The sequence below is a fragment of the Alosa alosa genome, chromosome 23 (genome assembly GCF_017589495.1).
Source record: "Alosa alosa isolate M-15738 ecotype Scorff River chromosome 23, AALO_Geno_1.1, whole genome shotgun sequence".
Lineage (NCBI taxonomy): Eukaryota > Metazoa > Chordata > Actinopteri > Clupeiformes > Clupeidae > Alosa > Alosa alosa.
In genome coordinates, this window is record NC_063211.1 from 25527692 (window position 1) to 25537191 (window position 9500).

General features: G+C 44.3%; 1 long non-coding RNA gene across 1 annotated transcript in view; it reads left to right on the forward strand.

Annotated features, from left to right (window-relative positions):
- LOC125288537 overlaps window positions 1-3215 on the forward strand; it is a 25485-nt gene extending 22270 nt beyond the window's left edge. The window contains exons 4-5 of the long non-coding RNA XR_007192498.1: window positions 1962-2067; window positions 2879-3215. This is a non-coding gene — a long non-coding RNA (uncharacterized LOC125288537). The remainder of the gene's footprint in view (window positions 1-1961; window positions 2068-2878) is intronic.
- Window positions 3216-9500: the final 6285 nt, after the last annotated feature.

Genomic DNA, 9500 nt, shown 5'->3' on the forward strand with positions numbered 1-9500 from the left:
CCAACAAGTGGGCTCTGCCACAGTGTAGGTTAGATGGGAGCTGTTTTACTGTAAGAGACCATTTGCCTAAAGACTGCAATCATTTGCCATTGTTTCTTCCCCCTGGAGGTTTAATCCACTGTTGAAGTCAAAGACACCCAATTAAAGAAGTCTTTCAAAGTTACTGGAAAAAAGTACTGTAAAATAAAGTAAACATTCGAGGGCACTTTCAATAACCAGTTTGACAATAAACATAACAAATTCAGTTTCCAAATGCTGCATATTTTTACCTTGGCCTATCAGATCTTTGTGGTTGAATGCTATTACCTGGGTACACTTAAACCAGCCCTACATCAACTAGGCTCTCTGTTTCTGTGAATGTGCTCACATTGTGCATATGTGTGTATGTGTGTGTTTGCATATGTGTTTATGCGAGTGAGAATGTGTGTGTGTCTGTGACGGAGAATGCGTCACAGAAACAGAAATGCAATGTCCTTGTGAGTATCTTCTTAATGGCCCCCTGTGTGTGTGTGTGTGTGTGTGTGTGTGTGTGTGAGTGGGTGGGTGGGTGGGTGGATGTGAGGGAGGTTGACTGATTGGAAGGGGTGTTTTCGGAGAGTGTGACACACACAGTGTGGAGGTGAAGTCAGCAGCCAGCGGAGCATTCGAGGGCAGATTAGGCCTAGTCCACACGTACCAAACCGATCTTTTTTTTCCTCAGTCTTCCCTGGAACCGTATCAAGAATATTTGCGTCCAAACTGATCCATCTCAACACGACTCAACATGTTACTTCATACCCCAGGCCTATAGGTGGCACTGTTTCTTTACAGAAATTGACCAAAACTTGCGCTTTAAAAACAGACAGAATAGGCTCTGACGAAATGGCTAGTGCAAAGGAAACCAGAATTGTTTGTGTGGACTGATGGTGAACTGTCAACTGTAAAACTAATAAACTTTATTTTCACGGTTTGTGAAGGGGTGCAGTCCGTCCTTTATTTGGCTAAGCCAGGTAGGCCTACTAATCACCTTTACTTTCTTTGGTTGTAGGATAGTCCGTGATTCACATTAGTTTTGGCTATCACCGCAATTAGGCTACTAAGCGCAAGGCTTACCCAAGTTCTAGGCTATTCTATCGCCACATTTATAATATTGCTATAAAACAACCGTTAGTAACAGTCAATACTTTTGCCTGCATCAAATCGTGCATTAGCATTCAGTGTGCTACCATCGCTTAACGCGTGAGTTCTAAGCATCTTTGTATGCTTATATCTAATTTCACTCAACTGTGAATGCATGTGTATATGTTGTAAGACATGTAAAATAAATGAATGACACTGGCACTACGCACAAATTAATGTAGCCTAAACTTACTTTCGCACTTTCTAATAACTTAAGTTCTCTCGCGTCACTGACAGTAGCTAGAATGCATTAAAAAAAACACCGGGAAAAACAGTGTTCAGTCCACCAAGTCATAAGCTATCGGCGCTGCGCAGCACCAGTTCTGATATTTATCTTACGGAGTGTAATCGTAGGTAATGTCATGTATGACAACTAGTATTGTTAGGCAATACTATAAGTGCAAGTCCAGGGCAGCTGAGGTGTGGCGATGACATCATCGATCACATAAGCAGGATGTGCGGTTTAAGCTGTCTAAAACAATTCAAAGCGGGCTATGGTTTCAGATTTTTCCACTCTGGGACCAGGTTTCAGAAAAGTGCGGTTCGGGCAGTGCGTTTACAGGATTCGTTTGGACGCTCGGCCAAGACGAAGCAAAACCTCTGCGTTTAACCTAAAAAGCGTCTCCGTGTGGACAGGCCCTTAGAGACAGATCTGCTCACATCACTGCTAACTAAACCAGCTGCACTCCATACTGCACTTATTAAAACACACACATACACACAATATTATTTAATCACCTAATCCTTTATGACAGTTTGTCTGATTCAATATTTAACTGTAAGATTTAACCATCTTTTTTTAGACTTGATTGAAGACAGCCTATTGAAGGCAGCTTCTACAAGATGCCGGTGTTCACAATTTGTTTCCACTGACGGTACATTTGGTCACTCTAGGGCTTTTTAAACATGGTAAGCTGTGTACTATTTCATATCTAATTCCTATCCTTTTCAATCAATATTGAATCAGAAACTATTTTCACTAATTTCAGATTGTTAGCTTGTGTGTCATAATTGAATTAAATCTGGGTATCTGTGCCACTGCCAACCCGCACACACACACACACACACACACACACTTCTCACTGCCAGCCTCGGGTATCAGAGAGAAGGAAGGAAGGAGGGAGAGATGTTATAGTAAGAAGAGAAGAAACAAGAGTTTAAAGGAGAGAGTAAGGGATATTTTGAGAGGGTTGAAATATAGAGATTGAGATATGAGTGAGCAACAAGTGGAGAAAGATGGTAGAGAAAGTGACAGATAGAGGTGGAGAAGGGGGACAGAGCGACAGCGAGAGGGTGAAGAAAGTCTTTTGTCTGTGGCTGACAGGAGGTTAACTGGCCTGTTCATGAATGAGGGGTCATCGCTGGGTGTGTGTGTGTGTGTGTGTGTGTGTGTGTGTGTGTGTGTGTGTGTGTGTGTGTGTGTGTGTGTGTGTGTGTGTGTGTGTGTGTGTGTGTGTGTGAGTGTGCTTGTGTGTGCGCGTGCATGCTAACGAGATGTCTTCAGCTGGGTGCCTCAAATGCCCAAACTTAAAGCAACTCATCCAATAGAAAGGCACTCTTTGTTCTACAAATGACTAGAGAGAGTGTGTGTGTGAGAGAGAGGAGAGAGGAGTAGTATTTTTTCCAGAATTGTGAAAAGCATTTACTAGTGCTGTCCAGACATTAATCTGCAATACTCTCTCTCTCTCTCTCTCTCTCACACTTTCTCTCTTTCTTTCAGTGCCCCTCCTCCATCAAAATAAACAAGGCTGCACCCATGTCGTGTGACAGAGAGTTCTGCTTTATCAGTCAATCTGTAAACAAACTCTCTCTGTGCCACTTTTCAGCTCAGGACAAATGCACTGATGAAAGCTTAGCAAAAGAGTATGGCAGGAGTTTTTTTCTCCCATTTATATTTAAACAGCTTTTAACCATAGCTTGGCCAGAAACATACATGTGCACTCACAACTAGAACACTGGTTGTCAGAAGCAACAGTAGGTTTCAAGTGAGTGGGTGTGTAAATGTGTGTTTACACATGTGTGTCTTTACGTTGTGTGTGCGTGTCTGTGTGTGTGTGTGAGTGTGTGTAGATGCTTGTGTGTGTATTTTCTGTATGTATGCTTGGTTGTGTATTTAGTGTGTGTGTGTGTGTGTGTATGTGTGTGTGTTCTTGCTGTGCGACCTGCAAACACAGACAGCGCTTATGACTGGGAGTGGCTCAGAGCAGAGTGAATAGGAGTGTTTGCAGAGGCTGTGTGTGTAAATCAGATGAGATGAGATGAGAAGGCTCACAACACAACACAACACAGAAAAGAACAACAAACACATAACACAACACGGAGCACAACACAGCCCATAGATCAGCACAGCACAGGGCAGCGGACTGCCCCAGAGGCCGAGAGCTGTACATGCACATGCACATGGCACAGCACCAGAGGGAGAACACAGCACTCAGCATGGACTCAGACACAAACTCATGTGGATGGGAGAGAGACGTGACTTCTGACTGAACATCTGGATCACAAAATCAGTTTAGAAATCTGTTTGTATCCCCTGCTACACATTAGTGCTCCCTGAGTCATTTATGGACACCGCTGCAGCCTCCCCCACGCCATTTCTTCCTGAACAAGTCACATTGTTGTTACAAAGTATGCTCTACCACGTCCCTCAAGTCCAGAAGAAAGAAACAGAGATTTTGGAACACTTTATATTTTTCATTGCTGTTTTCTTATTGGTGGTATTTCAAACTTTTTGATCGATTTTTGTGACACTTTCTTTTAAACAGTCATGCTCATATAGCAACTTTGAAAAAAAGAGACTGTACATTTAAAAAAAATTTATAAGAAGAATGAATCATTCCATGTCAGTGCTTATATAACCAAATAAAAAGATACAGAGATACAGTATTCCTGTTTTCAGCAGTTTTCCTCGGAATGTTTCCACTCTGGCCTAGTGGGGCCTGTCAGTGACGCGGCTTCAAAGCTGGGAAATAAAATGGCTGCCGCTCGCTTCTCCCACCAGGAAAAGCAGTTAATTAGTGCCCTGTTAATGATCCGTGCAATTAGAGCCTTTAAGGCGGCAAGGTTTACATGCGGATGTCGTGTAGTAAAACATAAAACCTAGAAGGAGTTGGCCAAAATGCCACAGCCACGTCCCACAAAGCGTGCGCAACATATGCCCATATGATGTAGCTCTCTCTCTTCCTCGTCTTCCTCTCTCTCCTCTCTCTCAGTCATAAAAAAACATACATACACACAGTGAGTAATACAAATATTTAAGGTGTTATGTGCTTTGATTAAATTTCTCCTCACAAATTTCATTTAAAGTACAGTATAAATCTGTGTTCCTGTGAAGCAGGCTAAACCTGTATGAAGTCAAATTATTCCTTATTTGTTATATTTATTATAACTTATTTGTGGTCATGCTTGTGACAATATCTATGAAAGTGCTGCAATGTCATGGAAATTGGGTTTCCAGCAATGGCCTTCGATGCACATAAAATTGGAATTGTCCTGAGATATGGACCATTGGATCATTGGATCACTTCCTAGGGCTTATAAGATCATTTTCAAAGTGGGATCTATATTCTATCGTCTATCCCTGAGCAGATTAGCATTGTATGGTTCTGGCACTGGTCTGCAGGCTCCCTGTGGTGTCCATGTGCTGTTCTGTGTGTGTGTGTGTGTGTGTGTGTGTCTGTGTGTCTGTGTGTGTGTTTGTGTGCATGTGGCTGACTTGAACAGCCACTGATAGTCAAACCACTAGGCTTTGACATGACACTCAGTTATTATCACAGTTGGCAACAAACCACTTTACCATGAAGATGGCAGACAGTGCCTTTTTGAAGGCATTATATTTCACCATGCCTTACCATACTGTATTCATTAGGTAGGTAACACTAAGTAGGTAATGCAAGCAATATGTCTGTAGTGAGTGTCAGTGAGAACCAACAGAATTGTCCAGCATCACTTGTGGGCAGGAAGCCTAGTCTGTTTATTAGAGACACTTAAGTGTGTGTAAAGGCATAGTCTGACACACACACACACACACACACACACACACACAGTGCTCTGTTTGTTTATCACATCACTCAGCTCTACATCAAAACACAGCCATTCTGCATACAAGTGTGTGAATGTGTGTTTGTTGGTGTGTGTGTGTGTGTGTGTGTGCATGTGTGCTCATATGTGTTTACATAGGTTTGCATGTGTTTATGTGTACGTGTCAGTGTTCACATACATATGTTCATGTGTGTATTTGTTTGTCTCTGTCTGTGTCTTTGTGTGTGTGTGTGTGTGTGTCAGGATGACAGATGCCTGAGAGTCAGGAGTCCTGGCGTATCCCTGTGGTCAGTGGCGGTCCCCGCGCCCCTCCTCACCCCCCCTCAGGTCCAAAGCTGCTCCTTCTCCCCCCAACAGGCAGAGCCGGCCGCAATCTGGAGCATGTTACTGCCACCCCAACGCCCTCTCCTCCTCCCTCTATTCCCTCTCTCTTTTGCTTTCTCGCACTCTCTTTCTCTCTTGCTCTCGCTCTCTTTCATTCTCCTACTGCACCCTCTCTCTCTCTCTCTCTGTCCTGCTCTGTCTCCTTTTCCCTTTGCACCCTTTCTCTCCCTCTTCCCCTCACCCACTCTCTCTCTCTCTATCCTCTCTTCCTCGACTGCCCTTTCACTCTCTTTCCTCTGTCTGTCTATCCTCTGGTTCACATGTCCTAGTGTACAGATCCAGAGCCCAGCCTTGTCAACAGAGAGAGAGGCAGCAGTGTCTCTAGAAACATGCAGTCGCATGGAATAAGAGAGACAAGAGTGGGGTAGAGGTGAAGACAAGAGGAGCAGGAGTGTACACACACACACACACACACCGCACACGCACGCACACACACACACACCGCACACGCACACACACACACACACCGCACACGCACACACACACACATACACACGTACACACATACAAACACAATCTAGTAATCTAGCAATACACAGCGCTAACTTAATATACATATTTGTAGAGCTACATACACAGGCAGGGAGGTTTTGGGTGTGAATAGAGTGGGGGGCATAGGGCTTATTATTAAATAAGGATTACCGGTAGGTAAAATCTGTTCTTGTTGCTAATTAATCTCACACTTTATGTTAGGGTAAACACTCATTGTCATTGTCTCTTGTCAGTTAATGCCACTATAGTTATTGAAACTCATTAGTCATTTATTTTCTCACTTCCACACCACATTCTACCATCCAGATACAGAAAAAAATCTGTGTAGGCATGTGCCCACCTTCAATGGGCACATCGTTACTGCACACACACACACACACTTGCACAAAGCCGCACTCTCCTAACTCCTGCACCTACACTTGCCACATAGGCACAGATACAGAAGCCTACATACAGTACACACACTGTAATACATTAACAAATAAACAACATTACATTCACACAAGAGCTATGTACACGCACACACACACACACACACACACACACACACACTATGCTCAGGGTGAGTGTGGAGTGAGTCACAAGGCAAGCTGTTGTACATGGGAAGGGATGAAGAAAGAGAATGAGGGAGAGAGAGAGATGGACGGAGGAGAGGAGGGAGAGAGAGAGATGGACGGAGGAGAGGAGTGAGAGAGAGAGATGGACGGAGGAGAGGAGTGAGGCCGTATGGTACAGAGATGTTGGTGGAGAGGTGTAGTTCAGCTCTCCAGCTCAGCTCAGTTCAGTACAATACGCTTTATTGGCCATTTAAAAGGAGACACCATTGCCATGGAGCAAATAGTACAGAAATGTATACAACATAAACCATAAAAAATACAGAATCATATAATGGATGTGGTTAAAATGTATGCTCACAGACAGGCAGACAGACTGACGCACATGTGCACGCACACACACACACACAGATGCAGACACATACACACACACACACACACAGGGTCTGACCAAAATGGGGAGGCAGCTGCCAGCTGTCCTGCTGCCTTCAACGGTCTAACGAGTGACTTGGCGTAGCAGGCATCAAGGCAGCAATCGGCAGGTGCTGGTGTCCTCTCTTAAAATGATTACACGTTTCTTCTGCCCCTCCAGTGTAATGAAATTTGGGATGCATTTACTATAAATATGTCAAAGTATTGATTTGTTTTTCACACATTTTTTTTTTTTTTTTTTTTTTTTTTTGTGGGGGCAAATACTTATCACAGTATAGAAGGAGGTACACACCTCTCTTTCTTTCTCTCTCTTTCTATCTCTCTCTTTCCTAGTCTTTCTCTCTCACACACACACATACACACACACACTGTTTCCACTCTCACTACTTGCCCTCCCCATTTCAAATCTGCTCTTTTCCCTCATTGATCTCTCTGTCTCTCTCTCCCTCTGTCTCTCTTTCTCTCTCTCTCTTCCTTTCGTGTTATTAGAATGGCTTGTGTTGTGGCGTAGTGTGTGTACCAGCATCTCTTTCTGTGGGTGTGGACTGTGTGCATGTGTGGAGCCAACAATATTGGTGTGCGAGTGCGCGCAAGCATGCACTGTATTTATGGATGTGTTTGTGTGTATTTATTTATACATGTTTGTGTTTACATGTATGCTAAGTAGTACTGTGTGTGTGTGTGTCTTTGCATGTCTGTGTGGAGCAATAATATTCTTTGTACTGTATGAGTGGAGCAGCACTACTCTCCATGGGTGTGTAGAGGGAGGAGTAGGAGGGGAAGAAGTGTGTGTGTGTGTGTGTCTGTGTGTGCGTGCTTGTGTGTGTGTGCGTGCGTGTGCATGTATGCACGTGTGTGTGTGTGTGTGTGTGTGTGTGTGTGTGTGTGTGTGTGTGCAGCAGTACCTCTCTGTGGGTGTGTAGAAGGAGGAGGGGTGTGTGTGATGACACTGCATGGTGAAGTCATCCACTATGACATCATCCTCTGGGCTTGAGCCAGCTACCGCCTTTCTCTCTCTCTGTCTTTCTCTCTCTCTCCCACTCCCTCGTTCCCTCTCTCTCTCTCTCTCTCTCCCACTCACATGCTCTCTCCTTTTCTCTCTTACACTCAAACACACTCTATTGCATTAACCATTTTCCAACACCCTTTCCTTCATCCCTCTGCCTCCCTTTCTTTTCTTTCTAAGACATTCTCTTTTTCTATCTTTCCCTCTCTCTCTTTTTCTCTTTCTCTTTACAGCAGTTCAATTGAGTCATTATGCATTATGTGTTCCTCTTACCTTTCTCTGTTCAGATACTTTACTTTCACCTTTTCCTGCCTCTCTCTTTGTATTGGTGGTCACACACAGACACAGACACACACACACACACACACACACACACACACACACACACACACACACACACACACACAGAAAGCAAGAGAGAGAGAGTACTCACTCACTCTCATCCTATACATTCTCCCAGTTAAATGTGCAGATGTAGACAGAGACACATGGTGCTTATACTTACCTCCCATACTCAAACACTCCTTAACATATACATACACACACACACACACATGCATACAGCGGGCCGTGGCAAACTCTGTATGACAGCTCCACTTTGCCTCCCCCTCGTGTACAACATGTGGGCTGTGCTGAGCCAGTCTACAGCCAGCTGCACCTCTCAAAGTCCCAGCAACCGTCCAAACACACACACACACACACACACAAGCACACAAAGTATGCAAACACACACAGACACACACACACACACTCGTCTCTGACACACTCTCTCGCTCTCTCTTTTCATACATACACACACACACACAAACACACACATAACCTCACACAAACAGTACACACATACACACACAATTACTAGTTGCATTGCCATGGGGCAGCCAGCTTTGTTCACCCGCTGCTCACACTTTCTAATATATTACACAGGGCACCCCTCAGGAAACTTATTCCATTCATCACAAAACTTTAGGAGGGATTCTACTGGCTCGACACACACACACACACATACTCACTCTATCTCTCTCTCTCTCTCTCTCTCTTTTTTAGTCTTCATTCGCTAATTTGCTCACTTCATTCGCTAATTTGCTCACATAGACAGACTCTTTCTAAATCTTCCTCTCACACAGCTAAGGATTCCGTCTCCCTCTTGCTCACACTGGCATGTGCTCTTTCTGTACACGTACGCGTGCACACACACACACACACACACACACACACACACACACACACACACACACACACAGTGCACATTTCTCTGAATAGACCAGTTGCAGACTGGACTTTTCTGAGTCACGCGATACTGAGGGAAGGTCCAGACACCCCACCCCCCAGCCGCCCCAACACACACACACACACCACACACACACCACCCCACCCCAGCACAGTCTCTGACAGGCACTGTTGTTTGTCCCCCTTCTCTCTTTCTGTATGTCTTT